At 40.9% G+C, this 14,912-nt stretch overlaps 1 protein-coding gene across 2 annotated transcripts in view; it reads right to left on the bottom strand.

Moving 5' to 3' along the window:
- The window catches only part of TRMT9B (tRNA methyltransferase 9B (putative)), a 71,361-nt gene that overhangs the window by 18,038 nt on the left and 38,411 nt on the right, over positions 1-14,912 (bottom strand). For both annotated transcript variants that reach the window (XM_047091470.1, XM_047091471.1), the window contains exon 2: positions 7,744-7,943. The gene's annotated coding sequence lies outside the window, so the exon portion shown is untranslated. The remainder of the gene's footprint in view (positions 1-7,743; positions 7,944-14,912) is intronic.

Raw genomic sequence — 14,912 nt, 5'->3', positions numbered from 1 at the left:
AGAAGTCACACATGTTTAGATGTCCTGTTCTGGGCATGTGATCAGGATAGCACTTCCCCACTTAACTTCATTCAGGCAAAGCCATGTGTCTTGTTTTGACCATTAAATATCAGAAAAGATGTGGATTACACCTGGGGAGAAGCTTTATGAGCTGGCCTATAGCTCCAGTACCCTTTTCCGTGTCTCTGCAAAATCATGGAAATAGTGATGTAGGACACCGCCCCCTGCCCCCCCCCCCCCCCCGAGCGATTTCTCTTAATGGACAGACAGGATGTGTGTTTTAAGCCAAAAAGGAGGGGAATAAACAGCTCATCATAAATGCTGAATAGGTAATGATAAAACAAAGACTATCAATCCTATGCTATTAAAAGGGACCTTGTGACTATGTGAGTCTATCCTACTTTTTTCTTCATACACGTTAACATTTTCCGCTTTACTATAGATGTAACAAAATTGGGAGAAAACAGGATATAGTACTATATCCCACTTTTTAAAACTTAATTTAATATTTTGAGCCAAGAAGTGACTTTTGCCTGTGGTTTTCTCCAAACTTCTCAAATAAATGTAATTTCCTTCATCCCTAAATCGATGTGTTTCATAGTCTACCAAGTATTATAATGACTTAAGTAACTCTACCAGATTCTGAACTACTAAAGAAACAACGTTAAATATACATCTTTGCTTAGCACTAGATTTAAATATAACAGGTCTAACCACATTTAATGAGTAAATGGAAAATGAAACTCCAGCCAAATAAACTATATATTTTTTTTATTTTATTTTTAACAGTTTAGGTACAACTGACATATGATTAACTGCACATATTTAACGTGTGCAATTTGGTAAGTTTTAGATGGACATACCTTGGGCACCATGAGACAATTATGATAATGAATATAGCCATCACCCACACAGTTTACTTGCGCCCCTCTGTAAGCCATCCCTCCCACCTTTGCGTTTTTCTTAATGCCATGTTTCTGGGTAAAGAAACTGGGATGTATGGGTGCACACTGAGACATATGTCCAATACCCTCAATTCCAAACGCAACCTTGAGATTTAATGTGAGCACCAAAAGATGAAATACTTCTAGCGATTGTTGTCAGACTATACACGTACCACACAAATGTATAAACAGTAAAAATATTCAGAGGAGTTGAAAAGGCTTCACGAGAAAAGATTTTCCTAGCATCTCATCAAGGAGATGAGACATTGCACTTGACCTACAGAGAACACAGGGAACGCTGAGAGACCTTGTTTTATCCCCAGGAGTGGCTCCTTGTCCCTAGGGAGGAGTCACTATAGCTGCGTATCGTCAGAACAGTGTCTATAGTAACCATTCCTGGAAAGTCAGCTCAGAGACTGAGTTAATAGCCTCTAAACTCATGGCCCAATCACCAGAAGGGATTTGTCTTTTGTTTGTGACGGGAACTTCTGTTACATTTTATCCTGAGTTTCTTTCTGCATCGTTATTTTCTCTGCAGTCAGTGTTCCATGTTTTGGCTCAATGGAAAACACACTTGTTTTTGTTTTTTTTTTTCTTATTTAATTCCATCTCAAAATACCTACTGAGTATATTTCTGAATTAAAGCCTCTTGCTATGAGGTAAAACAATACAGCTTTTAGAAGAAGAGAGAGAACATCTATAGAATCTTGAGGTAGGTTAAGATTTCTTGAACAGGTCCTTGAAAGCACTAACCATAAAAGGGAAAATAAATAAGTTAGACTATATTAAAACTAAGACATTAGTAGGAGAGTGAAAATTCAACCCACAGGATGTGAGAAGATAGTCACAGTACGTACATCTGACGAAGGACTTGTTTCCAGAATACAAAGAATTCTTCCACATCATTAATCAAGAGACCGATAATAAATCAATATAAACATGGGCAACCCTCCCCCCCACCCAGAACTTCACAGTGGGCAGGAGATGGGCAGGAAACACATGAAAAAGTTCTCATCTTCATTCATAACAGGCAGTTGCAGAATAAAACCGCAGTGTGACACTTACATGAGAGAATGGCTAATATGAAGAAAAATGAGAATATGAAGTGTTGGTGAGAACATGGGGCTGCCAGAATTAGAATGTGCTGCTAGTAAAAGTGTAAACCGTGTCAGCTTGTTTGGAAGATTACTTGGCAAGTGACAACCAAAGCCAAACCTATGCATATCCTGTGGCTAATATCAGTAGAATGATCAAATAAATTGTAATGGATTCATGAAATGAAATATTGTAGAGCAACAAGAATGAAAAGTCTGTGACTATATGCAATGAGATGGATCAATCTCATAAATGTAATGTTAAAAGAGAAAGACACAAAGAGTATCAAGTGTAGGATTCCATTTATGGAAAGTACAAAACCAGGTAAAACAAATCTTTGCCATTAGAAGTGGGATAATGGTTACCAGGAGGTGTAGTAATTGCAAAGGAGCATGGGAGAACTGTCCTGGGGTGCGGATAATATTCTATTTCTTGATCTGGGTTCTGGTTACACAAGTGTGCTTATTTTGTGTACACTTACATGTACTTTTCTCTATATTTCAATTTAAGAAAACCCTTTCACTTTCAGACAGTTGTCTTACTATGTACTTTAAAGCATTTTAAAACTCAAAGCTGAGCAGAGTATTCTTTCTCAGCTGTGTCCTGCCACTCCCAGGATGAATGAATGCCATTCATTTAGTGCCTTCTTGGGGACACCTAGAAACTGGAGATCACTAGGTTCAAAGATGAGTGGGGATTTTATTTCAAGGCAGTATCCCCATGAAATTAGATTATGTAATAGTATGTACAAAAAACTGTGGGGCGTGTTTTTAGCTCAGAAGAAATTTAACTGAGGATTTCTGTTCTCTTTTTTCTTGGAATAAAATTATAAAACTTTATTGAAGAACATAAAAAAGACCTAAAGAAACACAGATAAACCCAGTGCTTGCAATGTGAACCCAAGCACTATGACCTCAACAACCCACACAATAATTCTGATTCACAAACACCTTGCTGGCAACCCTTATGGAGACGGTATAGGGAAATTAACTGAGGATTTCTTAATAATTTAAGATGATGTCTGATGTCATATTATCCAGTAACCAGTGAAAAAAAAGTATATTTGCTCTTCGAAAAGATGTGATATTACGGCAGCAGGTCAGTGACCCCATTGGTCCACTCAAGAAAAGAAACTCATTTTACCAACATTAGATTCGTGTGTTTACTAGATACTGAATAGCTTTCTCTAAATATTCGATGTGAAATTAAGGATGAATTATGTTAGCTACAGCCTCCAAGTCACAACTAATTGATACATGAGGATTAGAGATCTCAATAAATGGATGGGAACAGAAATTATGTAAAGAATCCAGGAAGGATGCTGCCTTATCCTCAGCTTATAACAGTGTGTGGGTCCTATTCTTACTTACCATCATTCTCTAATTACCTCGTTCTGTTGTGACTGTCAGTCATTAGCATACTTCTCAGCTACTTCAGTACTTTGTTAGAAATGTTTGGACAAACTGAAATTCCCTGATTTATTACTCCTATGTCGATCAGCTGGAATGTTTAGCCAGTTGTTTATGTGGCTGTCTGTGAGTACACTTATTGGAAAAACCTGCTGAGCTTATTGGAGAATAAAATCTTTCTGAATGATTTCACAATATTTATAAGCCTTGGAACCAAGGAAACAGCAATTTGGAGCCTGATACTTGGACAGTTAATCTCCTGAACAACGCATACGTAAGAGAAGAAACAGGGTTCTCCCTCAAAACAAAGAAAGGAGCCAGAAATATGTGCCAATATGGTTTTTCTTTTTAAAGGAGAAACACGGAATGACAAGGAAAAGGAGAAAGGCACTAGGGGAAGAGAAAAAGAGAAGAAAAAGGAAGACAAATATATATCAAATGATGACCATGTGCTTCCTATAGGTTAATACAAAAGAATCAAGACATGGAAAGGAGGAAAAGTAGACAAAGATCTAAGAGTTCCAATTTTATAGTGATAAAGATAAGAAAGAAGAGGGGTGCCTGGGTGGCTCAGTCGGTTGAGCGTCTGACTTTGGCTCAGGTCACGATCTCTCAGTTGGTGAGTTCGAGCCCCGCATCGGGCTTTGTGCTGACAGCTCAGAGCCTGGAGCCTGCTTCGGATTCTGTGTCTCCTTCTCTCTGCCCCTTTCCTGCTCATGCTCTGTCTCTCTCTGTCTCTCAGAAAATGAATAAACATTAAAAAAAATTAAAAACAAAAATAGGAAAGAGAGAGAATATGGAATTTTATGTTTTTATTAATTTTATATCTATTTCAATTAGGGCTCAGAACCAAGTTAATACATTCTAATATTTATTGTTCATAGAATGTATTACCATTAATCATAGAAGTTAGACTCTGACAACTTGTTACTGAGATTTGCTTAGACCCTTGTTTTAAAAAATTAACGTTCAAAATAATGCCAAAGAAGCTTAAAAACCCTTGCTCTAGAAGTCTGGAATTGTATTACGTTGGCGTTTAATATATTATGTTCATTTCCAGTGTAACTGGAAATTGTTAAAAAGGAAATCGTGAGCCCTGCTTGTATGTAAAGTAACACTTCCCCAAATGAGTGCACTAGAAGTGGGGGTAGCCACCCTAGAACTCAGTTAAAGTGCACTTACAAGAAGCATCAATTCAAAGATCACCCAAAGCTGGGCACGGCACTATGTTTCTTAAGGCCCTGTTTCTAATACCACTAGGGCATAAAAATCAAATCGCTTCAGGCCACTTGATGTGTTTGAAGAATGGACTGCTACCAAAGGAAAAAAAAGGAGAGTGGGAGGGAGAAAGGACACTAATGTGTGGACCCTAAAGCATGAAGGGATTGCTGGAGGTAATTTTCTGGTTAATACTTGTTTATTTGTCTGTCTGTTTTAATGGTAAAACTTTAGTTTGGAAGAGCTGAGGGTCTGCCAGAGGTAGTTGTGGAAAAATAATATTGGGAATCTGAGATTCTGCAAAAGAGCTGATTTCTCCCCAAGCCTGAAGCCATGAACTTATGACCATTATTTGAAATCCCAGAACTTTTAGAAGGTTAAATTCTTTTTTTTTTAATGTTTCATTTATTTTTGAGAGAGTAGTAGCAGGGGAGGGGCAGAGAGAGAGGGAGACACAGAATCTGAAGCAGGCTCCAGGCTCTGAGCTGTCAGCACAGAGCCCCACACAGGGCTCGAACCCACCAACCGCAAGATCGTGACCTGAGCCGAAGTCAGATGCTCAACTGACTGAGCCACCCAGGCGCCCCTAGAGGTTAAATACTTTTAAAAACTTATGCTTATCCTTTCTTCCTTTGAGAAACTGCCCCTCTCTCAGATTCCAAGTGATGGTGGGGTCCGCTGGTCACATACACCAGGGGTGGACATGTGATGCGATCTAGGACAGTCATTCTCTCTCCCCTGGGAAACTGATAAGAGGTAGTCGGAGCCCAATCACTTAGGGCACAAGCCTAAAGGAAAGATTCTCGGGGTTTCTTCCAAGGGCTGCCTTTCCTGAGGTTTGGTTTGCAGCTCTTTCTTCTATCAGCTACTCAGTACACTCCCAACAAATCCGTCCTTTGTGCCTGAGGGAGAGTTTGTTTTGACGTTTGCTGCCAAGGGACTTCGTTACGGACTTGAACGTGTCTTTGCGACCACAACATGCACCTCGGGGTGCCACAGTGGAGGAGATGCACCGTGGTCACCGGTGTTCCGACAGGACTTGCCACAAACAGATGCAGAGACCCTTGTCGGAGCCCTGGGGCACTGGGGACACTGGGATGGCAGCGTCCTGTGGGAACCATGCTAGCCTAGAGAAGATCACGGGTGCAGTAGTCCCGCCATCTTTGCCGTCTCCTGCCTTTCTGTTTTGTTCTGCCACAACCTAGTATATGAGTTGCTGTTACAACCTTCCGGTCTCTCTGTCCCCCTTGCCTTCCCCCGCCTCATCTCAGGTGTCCATAACACTGGGAGTTGCACCCCTCCTCCTCATTAACTTGCTGGCGACACTTTGTGCTCTTGTAGTAAGAGGTGGCTGCAGGGACCACCCAGCATATGTGTTACTCCTGGCTTCATGGCTGCAGCTTGTCGTTTTCCCTCCATGAACCCAAGAAAAGCAGTTTAGAATCTCTGTTTCCTGCCAATGCTGGATAATTTTCTAATAATGGCCATTTAATAATATCCCCTCCCTGTTGAAAACTTTTCAGGGGCCTCTGCTTTCTGTAGGAAAAATCTTGCACTCCTTAGTCTGGCATTCAAAGCCCTCCATGACCAGGTCCCAGTCTGTGTTCCCAGATCTTATATCTTGGTGCTACCATATCTCAAATTCTCGGATTCTACCCAAAGACCTCTACTCGCCCTTCCCTGAGTGGGTCTTAAAAGAGCTCCTCGTTCAGGTCTTTGCTAAAGCCAACAGTCTGTTCTCTGTCATCTGAAATGCTCTATCAACGTCCCCTTCCAAAATCTTACCTGGCCTTCAATGTCTAGCAAGCTTTTTCCGCCTCCATAAAGACTTCATGGAGAGCCATAGGTATAAACCAGCTCCCCCACTCTTTCTGTGTTCTGCATATTTATTATCTCTGTCACTCTTAGGACATTTCTCCTGATACCATCTTGAACTCTCAGCTTTGTATATGTGCCCAACTAGATTAGAAGCTCTTGGAGGGCAGGAACTAGAACATGACCTCTTGTGTATATCACAGAGTGCTTGGGATAATGCTCAGCACAGAGCAGACACTCAATATTAACCGTAGAATCAATGTATCATTAAGCTCTTTCCTTCACTCCTTCTGCAAGACAACAATACTTTACTCCAGACAAACAGGTGCTCAAGTCTTTGATCAGAAATCATAAATGCCCTGCAGGGGGCAACAGGCACTGGGAGGAAACAGGGCTAAGACCGAGCTTTCCCAGTTGTGTTTTCTATTTCAGGATTTCCTGTCCTGGTAGACCCTTGTTTGACAGACCTACCGTAGGCATGCAGAAGTCACATTTTTGTAACTAAAAGCAAGCGTAAGCATTTAAATTGTTCTCCTATTTCTAAATCCCACAGAAGACACAATATTAAAAAAGAGAACACAATGCTGCTTTAAATTTCAAAGACCTACTCAAACTGCAATTATTTTTTTTTTAATATTTATTTATTTTTGAGACAGAGACAGAGCATGAACGGGGGAGGGTCAGAGAGAGGGAGACACAGAATCCGAAACAGGCTCCAGGCTCTGAGCTGTCAGCACAGAGCCCCATGCGGGGCTCGAACTCACGGACCGCGAGATCATGACCTGAGCCGAAGTCAGCCGTTTAACCGACTGAGCCACCCAGGCGCCCCTCAAACTGCAATTCTAACACAACAACACAAGTTGGTCAGGACAGTTCAAAGACTTGATTATAAAAAAATACATGAGTGTTTGTGGTTTGTTTTTTTTAACCTTTTAATCCACAATCCTTAAAACTTAACATCTACATATTACCTCCAAGTACAGCTTGCAAACTTTTCTATGATAAAAATGATCATTTAATAACGCTCTTTACGAGAAAAGCATTTTCCTCTGTAAAAAAATACTAAATATATTCTTGCAATTTTAACTTACCCTGTACAACTATTTTCAAACTGGTTTTTATTGCCTAGTGCAAAAATAAACTCCAGCTTCCTTTATATCACATCATCATAAATTTAAAAGTAGAGACACGGGGCCTAATTAGGTTTGCATAGTGCCCTACACCCTCATGTTATTTGAATTGCAATAACAAAAGCTACTAACCTGAGTCATCTTGTGATGACAGGAAACTTACTTCTTGTCTTTGTGAATCATGGTAGTTTCTACCCTCAGAGAGTGACGATTTTTGCTCATGACTTTCTCGGTGTGTGATGTAAAGGAAAAGTAGTAGGAGGGAAATCAAACAGCGAGGTCCTTCACGCGATGAAGCAATTCTGCATGAGTCGTTCAAGTGAACACAAGCCCTATTAGGAAAAACACAAATACTGAATGTCATTTTACGTAACAAAAATATTGAACCAGCTACAGCCCAGGGTGACCTCTTGACCTCCACATAAACTACCCAGGGAAGATGGGATTAGAAAGAACTGTTCATACATGGAGTATGCCAGAACTGTAAGAGCAGTTTCTGAATTAATTCCTAAGCTCTCTATAAAATATACAGTACTGTCTCCCCAAATTACATTGAATGATTTCATCTGGTTCCTAGAAAAATTACCAGCCTGGAGAGTCAACTCTGAATCCCATGGCTTAATGAAATGGATACTATTTCAGACAGTATTACTAAACTGCATTAAATCATTCCAGTACTGTTTGCTCAGTATTTGTTCAGAATACCAGCTACTTCCACATCACTTTAAGAATTACTCCTATTCTTCGTTGTTCCCATTTATTTTTCTTTTTTCATAGTACATAGTACAGTAGGTCTGTCATGAAACCCATCAGAAGACTTAGTTACTTAAAAAAAAAAAAAAAAAAAAAAGGACCTTGTATGCCAAAAAGCATTTTGCAGTGTATAAGTCTTGGGGTATAAAATAAGGTCTGGAGAGATGCCTGGTGTGGCAGAAAAGCCAATTCTGTAATACCTCGGGCCGGATTCCTTATCTGTAAATGAAGCAAATGGACCTTAATGTAGCTCACAGTTCTCCACCATTTTCCCTAGTCTTCGTATTCTTTGTGTGAATACCTCACTACCACACGCTGCACCTCTTATATACGGTGATTCTCAGGATGGTGGGGGGTGGGACATGCGTGTGGCTTCCCCCAACCTCCCCCTGCTCTCCACTCCACCCCAATCTTGGTCCGGATCTAATTATCACTGATCGGGATGTGCTCTGGAAAGCTTCTGGGTCTTCAGAATATGCCTATACATTTAAGCCACAGTCATCTCTCAGTCATATCAGGTATATGCTCTGTACCACCAAGAACCACAAAGCCTGACTTTTAGGAAGAACATTTAAGAAGGGTCTTGAAAGAGTTATTAATCAAAGGATCTCATCTTTCCTCATGCAGTTTTAAAGCCTACCTTTACCCTAAAGGAGATGACGTTTGTTTACCGAGCCCTCATGCCGGTCCCCAAAATAAATGCTCTCTGCTAGGATTCACCCTTCCATGTCCTGACCTAAGCACTCCATTGTCATCAGCCAACTTGGCTGGCTATGCCTTTCCTTCAGGCATTAGTGCCTAAATGAATTAACCCTCTCAGATACACCACTGAAGATGGGTCAGTAAAAGTAGCTAATGAAAGGAATTGTAGACAGCGCAGAAGGCATCTGTTAACTACTTGGGTGGGAGCAGGGGTGGCGAAGATTTCTCTATGCCCAAATCATCCTTCCAACACCTATACATATAACTGACTTTCCTCACGTTTACTAAATTATGATCCAAATCTGCTTCTGTTGAAAATGTGTGAATCATTTTATCTTCTCCAAGAAGTTGCTGGGCAAAGACAAAAGAGGTTAGTATATTCCATTTAAAATGTTGAATTCAGATGAGTCCTTTAACTATATTAGCCATCTATCTCTAGAGTAGTTAGTATTAAAAAATGTATTATCTTCTCCTTTCTTCCTGAATAAATAGGAAACTATCTTCTAGGGCAAAGGTTTGTAACTCAAACCATCTGAAATTTTGCAGTTAGCCATGTGTGCTCTTCCCTGGGGAAATGGCTCAGCACCTCAAAATTATGGCTTAAGGGCCAAGTCAGTTTTGAGATACATAAAAATTCATTCTTTTACACATTCACTCAGCAAATATTAGTTAAGTTTCTTGTACATATAAGGCACTAGGGATAGAGATAAAACAATCTGTCCATTCAGGAACCCCAAATTTAATATGAGAAACAATACAAAGAAATAGAAAACTAAAATATGGTAGAAACTTGACTTTGGGAATGGATATATCCTGAGAGCTTCTGAATCCCCAAACGTATGCTGTACCTTATTTAATCCTAATAGTCGTATGATATATATAATTAACCCCACTACAAATTACTAAACATCATAGCCCTTTAGGTCACTTAAAATTCTTCAAAACCACAAATGCCTTGGTCCCATATCTGGTGTAATGAATATTATGATCCAGGTACTATAGGAGCACATAGGACAGGTAACTCGTCCAGCCTGGAGCAGGGGCAGACAGTGAGGGTTCCCTTGAAAGGCTGGCATCAGAGCAGGAGTTCAGAAGAGAGAGGGTAAGTCAGATAAAGGGGGAGTGGGTGATTCTAGGCATAGAAAACAGCATATGCAAAAAAGAAACAAGACCTATTACATTCTCTTTGATGAACTTCAAGTAAACTAATAATAGCAAGACACGCACACACACGCATTCATAATTTACTATCATCCAGGCTGTTTTAAGCATATAACCTACGTTAACTTTTAGAATCTACCCAATAAGGAAGATGGCGGTGTAGGAGGACGCTGGCCTCACCACGTCCTGCTGGTCACTTAGATTCCACCTACACCTGCTTAAATAACCCAGAAAACCACCAGATCACCAGCAGAACGGAGTCTCCGGAGCCAGGCGCAGAGGAGAGGCCCACGGAAGAGACTAGGAAGGGCGGAGAGGCGGTGCGCGCTCCACGGACTGGCGGGAGGGAGCCGGGGTGGAGGGGCGGCCCACCAGCCAAGCAGAGCCCTCGAGTCCGGCTGGCAAAAGCGGCGGGGCGGACGGAGTGTGTTTGGACAGCAAGCGGGACTTAACATCTGGAAGGTTGTAAGTTAACAGCTCTGCTCGGAGAGAGGGAAGGCTGGAAGACAATGGGAGGGAGAGTTGTTGAGCCCCGGACGACAGAGCTCGGCTTGGCGGGGAACAAAGGCGCTCGCCAGCGCCATCTCCCTCGCCTATCCCCCAGCCCAAATCCCAAAGGGAACCAGTTCCTGCCAGGGAACTTGCTCGCACCGTGCAAACACCCAACGCTGTGCTTCTGTGGAGCCACCCCTCCGGCAGCGGGTCTGACTCCCTCCCGCCGCCACCGGGCCCCTCCTGAAGTGGATCACCTAAGGAGAAGTGAGCTAAGCCTGCCCCCTGCCCCCCCACCGTGCACCTTGCCTACCCACCCCAGCTAATACGCCAGATCCCCAGCACCACAAGCCTGGCAGTGTGCAAGTAGCCCAGATGGGCCACACCACCCCACAGTGAATCCTGCCCCTAGGAGAGAAGAAGAGAAGGTACACACCAGTCTAACTGTGGCCCCAGCGGTGGGCAGGCAGCAGACATCAGGTCTGACTGCGGCCCCACCCACCAGTGCAAGTTATTCAAGACAGCACAGGGGAAGTGCCCTGCAGTCCCGCACCACTCCAGGGACTATCCAAAATGACCAAACGGAAGAATTCCCCTCAAAAGAATCTCCAGAAAATAACAACAGCTAATGAACTGATCAAAAAGGATTTAAACGATATAACAGAAAATGAATTTAGAATAATAGTCATAAAATTAATCGCTGGGCTTGAAAACAGTATAGAGGACAGCACAGAATCTATTGCTACAGAGATCAAGGGACTAAGGAATAGTCAGGAGGAGCTAAAAAATGCTATAAACGAGCTGCAAAATAAAATGGAAACGACCACAGCTCGGATTGAAGAGGCAGAGGAGAGAATAGGTGAACTAGAACATAAAATTATGGAAAAAGAGGAAGCTGAGAAAAAGAGAAAAAAATCCAGGAGTATGAGGGAAAAATTAGAGAACTAAGAGATGCACTAAAGAGAAATAATCTACGCATAATTGGTATTCCAGAGGAGGAAGAGAGAGGGAAAGGTGCTGAAGGTGTACTTGGAAGAAATCATAGCTGAGAACTTCCTGTATCTGGGGAAGGAAAAAGGCATTGAAATCCAAGAGGCACAGAGAACTCCCTTCAGACGTAACTTGAATCGATCTTCTGCACGACATATCATAGTGAACTGGCAAAATACAAGGACAAAGAGAAAATTCTGAAAGCAGCAAGGGATAAACGTGCCCTAACATATAAAGGGAGACCTATAAGACTCGTGACTGATCTTCTGAAACTTGGCAGGCCAGAAAGGAATGGCAGGAGATCTTCCATGTGATGAACAGAAAAAAATATGCAGCCGAGAATCCTTTATCCAGCAAGTCTGTCATTTAGAATAGAAGGAGAGATAAAGGTCTTCCCAAACAAACAAAAACTGAAGGAATTCGTCACCACTAAACCAGCCCTACAAGAGATCCTAAGGGGGATCCTGTGAGACAAAGTACCAGAGACATCACTACAAGCATAAATCATACAGACATCACAATGACTCTAAACCCATATCTTTCAATAATAATACTGAATGTAAATGGACTAAATGCGCCAACCAAAAGACATAGGGTATCAGAATGGATAAAAGAAAACAAGACCCATCTATTTGCTGTCTACAAGAGACTCATTTTAGACCTGAGGACACCTTCAGGTTGAGAGTGAGGGGATGGAGAACTATTTATCATGCTACTGGAAGTCAAAAGAAAGCTGGAGTAGCCATACTTATATCAGACAAACTAGACTTTAAATTAAAGGCTGTAACAAGAGATGAAGAAGGGCATTATATACTAATTACAGGTCTATCCATCAGGAAGAGCTAACAATTATAAGTGTCTATGCGCCGAATACGGGAGCCCCCAAATATATAAAACAATTACTCATAAACATAAGCAACCTTATTGATAAGAATGTGGTAATTGCAGGGGATTTTAACACTCCACTTACAATAATGGATAGATCATCTAGACACACGGTCAATAAAGAAACAAGGGCCCTGAATGAGACATTGGATCAGATGGACTTGACAGATATATTTAGAACTCTGCATCCCAAAGCAACAGAATATACTTTCTTCTCGAGTGCACATGGAACATTTTCCAAGATAGATCACATACTGGGTCACAAAACAGCCCTTCATAAGTATACAAGAATTGAAATCATACCATGCATACTTTCAGACCACAATGCTATGAAACTTGAAATGAACCACAGGAAAAAGTCTGCAAAACTTCCAAAAGCATGGAGGTTAAAGAGCACCCTACTAAAGAATGAGTGGGTCAACCAGGCAATTAGAGAAGAAATTAAAAAATAAATGGAAACAAACAAAAATACAACAATCCAAATGCTTTGGGATGCAGCAAAGGCAGTCCTGAGAGGAAAATACATTGCAATCCAGGCCTATCTCAAGAAACAAAAATCCCAAATACAAAATCTAACAGCACACCTAAAGGAAATAGAAGCAGAACAGCAAAGACAGCCTAAACCCAGCAGAAGAAGAGAAATAATAAAGATCAGAGCAGAAATAAACAATATAGAATCTAAAAAAACTGTAGAGCAGATCAACGAAATCAAGAGTTGGTTTTTTGAAAAAATAAACAAAATTGATAAACCTCTAGCCAGGCTTCTCAAAAAGAAAAGGGAGATGACCCAAATAAAATCATGAATGAAAATGGAATTATGACAACCAATCCCTCAGAGATACAAACAATTATCAGGGAATACTATGAAAAATTATATGCCAACAAACTGGACAACCTGGAAGAAATGGACAAATTCCTAAACACACACACACACTTCCAAAACTCAATCAGGAGGAAATAGAAAGTTTGAACAGACCCATAACCAGTGAAGAAATTGAATCGGTTATCAAAAATCTCCCAACAAATAAGAGTCCAGGACCAGATGGCTTCCCAGGGGAGTTCTACCAGACGTTTAAAGCAGAGATAATACCTATCCTTCTCAAGCTATTCCAAGAAATAGAAAGGGAAGGAAAACTTCCAGACTCATTCTATGAAGCAAGTATTACTTTGATTCCTAAACCAGACAGAGACCCAGTGAAAAAAGAACTACAGGCCAATATCCCTGATGAATATGGATGCAAAAATTCTCAACAAGATACTGCAAATCAAATTCAACAGCATATAAAAAGAATTATTCACCATGATCAAGTGGGATTCATTCCTGGGATGCAGGGCTGGTTCAACATTCGCAAATCCATCAACGTGATACATCACATTAATAAAAGAAAAGATAAGAACCATATGATCCTGTCAATCAATGCAGAAAAGCCATTTGACAAAATTCAGCACCCTTTCTTAATAAAAACCCTTCAGAAAGTCGGGATAGAAGGAACATACTTAAACATCATAAAAGCCATTTATGAAAAGCCCACAGCTAACATCATCCTCAATGGGGAAAAACTGAGAGCTTTCCCCCCGAGGTCATGAACAAGACAGGGATGTCCACTCTCACCGCTGTTGTTTAACATAGTGCTGGAAGTGCTAGCATCAGCAATCAGACAACAAAAGGAAATCAAAGGCATCAAAATTGGCAAAGATGAAGTTAAGCTTTCACTTTTTGCAGATGACATGATACTATACAAGGAAAATCCGATAGACTCCACCAAAAGTCTGCTAGAACTGATACATGAATTCAGCAAAGTTGCAGGATACAAAATCCATGTACAGAAATCAGTTGCATTCTTATACACTATAATGAAGCAACAGAAAGACAAATAAAGGAACTAATCCCATTCACAATTGCACCAAGAAGCATAAAATACCTAGGGATAAATCTAACCAAAGATGTAACAGATCTGTATGCTGAAAACTATAGAAAGCTTATGAAGGAAATTGAAGAAGATATATAAAGAAATGGAAAAACATTCCGTTCTCATGGATTGGAAGAATGAATGTTGTCAAAATGTCAATACTACCCAAAGCTATCTACACATTCAATGCAATCCCAATCAAAATTGCACCAGCATTCTTCTCGAAACTAGAACAAGCAATCCTAAAATTCATATGGAACCACAAAAGGCCCCGAATAGCCGAAGTAATTTTGAAGAAGAAGACCAAAGCAGCAGGCATCACAGTCCCAGACTTTAGCCTCTACTACAAAGCTGTAATCATCAAGACAGCATGGTATTTGTACAAAAACAGACATATAGACCGATGGA

This window comes from Lynx rufus, unplaced genomic scaffold (genome assembly GCF_022079265.1).
Source record: "Lynx rufus isolate CCGP_SWC_20201006 ecotype Redwood Valley unplaced genomic scaffold, mLynRuf1.p SCAF_3, whole genome shotgun sequence".
NCBI classification, from domain to species: Eukaryota; Metazoa; Chordata; class Mammalia; order Carnivora; family Felidae; genus Lynx; species Lynx rufus.
This window is presented reverse-complemented; position numbering and strand designations above follow the sequence as displayed.